The sequence below is a fragment of the Acomys russatus genome, chromosome 13 (genome assembly GCF_903995435.1).
Source record: "Acomys russatus chromosome 13, mAcoRus1.1, whole genome shotgun sequence".
Classification (NCBI taxonomy): Eukaryota; Metazoa; Chordata; class Mammalia; order Rodentia; family Muridae; genus Acomys; species Acomys russatus.
The window spans coordinates 32501146-32504486 of NC_067149.1; the positions used below are offsets into that span (position 1 = coordinate 32501146).

The window sequence follows — 3341 nt, forward strand, 5'->3', positions numbered from 1 at the left end:
CAGTAAGAGTTTAGAAATAGCTGGAAAGGATTAGCTTATTCAGCAGAAAGTCTTGATGGACAAAAATATTCTAGGTCTAAGTCAGCAGACAGAGGCTGGAAGCTGAGGCCTTCAAGGTTTAGGCTTACAGAAGATTATATTGTATGGAGGATAGCAGCTTCTAGACATAAGCCTAGGGATAGTTAGATAGAAACACTGTGAGTTCAGCCAAGCCATGTATTAATAAAACTTGTGTAAGCTCTTATCTCATCCCATCATCATAAAAATTAAAAACAACATCTATATTCCAGTATATTAATGAAGAAAATATTTTATTTCTGAGGCACTGAAAACAACATTTACAAGAATGACATACAAACTATTGTCCAGCTAGTCCACTGGTGGTTGTCAACCAATAAAAAGTCCAAGAATCCAGTTGTTGTTCAATACATGAGGCTGGATGACTCAGGTGGTTTTCAGTATATCTGCAAATCTTCAGGAGGCAGGCTATGAATTCAGTGAAGAAATAGGCATGGTGTAAGAGTAAGAGCAAACTGGCAAAGAGATAGCAATCTTTCTTCTTTCATGTTCTTTATATAGGCTGCCAGGAGAAGGTGTGGTACAAATGAAGGATTGATCTCACCACTTCAAAAGATCTGGATCAGGAGATGGAGCCACTGTAATAAAGTTCAGGCCATCCTATCATGTGCCCAGTGCCCAACATCCTGCACTAGCTGCACCAAAAGTTCAAAGTTCAAGATGGCATCTGTCAAGAAACAGCTGATTATGAATCATTTTTATGAAGACCAGGCCCCTAGAAAAAAATAACAATTATTGGGATTGGTACAATTGGCCTGCTTGAGCCATCAGTATCTTAGTGAAGGACTTGGCAGATGAGTTTGCCATTATTGATGTCATAGAAAGACAAGCTGAAGGGAGAGATGATGGACCTCCAGCTTGGCAGCCTCTCCCTTAGAACACAAAGATTTGTCTCTGGCAAAGGCCATAATGTGACTAGACTCCAAGCTGATCATTAACCACAGCTGGGGCCTGTCATCAAGACAGAGAGATGTGACTCCATTTGGTACGGGGAAATGTGAATATCTTCAAGTTCATCATTTCCAGTCCTGTGAAGTACAGTCCAAATGCAAGCTGCTCATTGTTTTCAATCCAGTGGATATCTTGACCTATGTGGCTTGAAAATAACTGGTTTTCCCAAAAACCTAGTTAGTGGAAGTGGTTGCAATCTGGATTCTACTTGGTTCCATTACCCGGTGGGAGAAAGGCTGGGAATTCACCAGATAAGCTGTCCTGGGTGAGTCCTAGGGGAGTGTGAGGACTCCAGTGTGCCCTTATGGAGTGGTCAATATTACCTGCATCTCTCTGAAGAATCTGAATACAGAAATGGGCACTGGTGCATAGAAGTAGCAGTGGAAGAGATCCACAAGCAGGTTATTTATAGTGCCTACCAAGTGATCAAACTGAAGGGGTACTCATCTTGTGCCATTGGCCTTTCTGTGGAAGACTTGGCTGGCAGCACAATGAAGAATCTTTGGAGGGTGCATCCCATTCACACCATGATTAAGGGCCTCTATGACATCAAGGATAATGTCTTCCTCAGTGTCCCTTGTATACTGGGACAAAAATGGAATTTTGGATGTTGTGAAGGTGACCCTGCCTCCTGAAGAGGAGGCCCGCCTGAAGAAGAGTGCTGATACCCAATGGGGGGATCCAGAAGGACCTGCGGCACTGAAGTCTACTCATGTCCTAGCACTTCACTGTGCATGCTGTAGCAGGGTTTCTAGGGAGACCACACTCTATCTCCTCTTCATCTGAGCACTGGTTAGTGCAGTTGTCTTGAGATTGTCTGGGGTAAACATCAGTTCCCACACTCTACCCTGATGCTAAGTGGTACTTGGGTAGTTGTATCCTGGTTAGTATGACAGCCCCACTGTGCCCCACAAAACACACTGCCAATTGTGTCCAAGCTTCAATAATCCTGATAGACGGCTGTGTCACTGTTGTGCACCATCACCAAACATGTCTAGAATAGTGATATCCCAATTAGTCATAACCTGGCTCCAGTGTGTAAATCTTCCAGTGTGCATATCTTCTGCATAACTGTTCTAAAGTATACTATTTTGTGCATTATATGTGTCAACTGTACATAGCAATATTATGTAAAAAGATCTGCATATCGATGATGCAACCAACTGCCCCAGTGTCATACCAACAAAAGTACTAAATAAAACTTGAACAGTGAAAAAAAAATCTGATTTAAAGGTATATCTTCCAACCTCAGAATTCTATATTAGAAAGAGGTTTTCCTTCTTCCAAGTATTTATTTTAAAAATATGCCTTACCAATGTGCCCAGGCCTTTGGGTTTTAGTTAATTCTACATATAATCAAATTGAAACCAAGAATAGCCATTGCAAGGTCCAGTTTCATATTGAGTGGTTAAGTGTGGAGTAAATAAATATCCATTATTTTCATCATTTACACAAAATATCAGAGGAAAGGGAAAAGGTTAAAAAATAAATGTGTCCTGGCTTAGTGATGCCTTGCCCTTGTCATTTTGAATAATGCTTTCTTAAACTGAAAGCATTATTTTCAGGCTGTGAACTGGCAGAAATAATACAGCTGGTATTTTTATGCAGCAGAATCTTGTTCTTAATTTTTAATTACCCATGGAGGTAGGAGTAAAAGTTTATCTTTAATTTTTTGTAGTCTTTCTTAAAATTAATATTAATGAAAATAAATGAAAAAGAAACCATGGATTTGAAGGAGGATGTGGAGAGTTATATAAGAGAGTTTGGGAGTGTGAAAAGAGAAATATCATTATTTCATCAGCTCAAAAGTTTAAAAAATGATATTAGTATTACTGATTTCTAAAATAGAAGGAGGTAGTCTCAGTGCACAATAACTAAAGTAGAATTTGATTTTCCAATTGCAATTTCAGTGACTTCTTGTGAGACAACCACTTGTGTTTGGAATGCTGTCCAGTAGAATAGCAGGTTGCTTGTACATCATGATTTGCTCTCTCTGGCCTATTCATTGTCTCTGTGGCATGTAAGAAAATTAGATATAATCCTGTGCTAAGCTGATGTGAAATCATTATATGCAATAATCCTCTTTATGGCTTGAACTCTACTAGGTCCACCCTTGTCTGACAAGTTTTAGGTGCAAAGTCACAGCTAAGAGCTGCAAACAACTGTATAAGAACACCAAATACAATGGAGACTCCTTCAGGCACTCAAAAAACTTGATCGTGTATTCCTCCTTAACTAATTAGCAAATCCTGGAAATTTATTAGAAATAAAAATAAATATAATATATATTAATGACTAATGGTTTGATCATA

The 3341-nt window shown here is 39.2% G+C and overlaps 1 pseudogene; it reads left to right on the forward strand.

Annotated features, from left to right (window-relative positions):
- The first annotated feature begins 738 nt into the window (after positions 1-738).
- On the forward strand, positions 739-1732 carry LOC127197001 (L-lactate dehydrogenase A chain-like; annotated as a pseudogene).
- The last annotated feature ends 1609 nt before the right edge of the window (positions 1733-3341 follow it).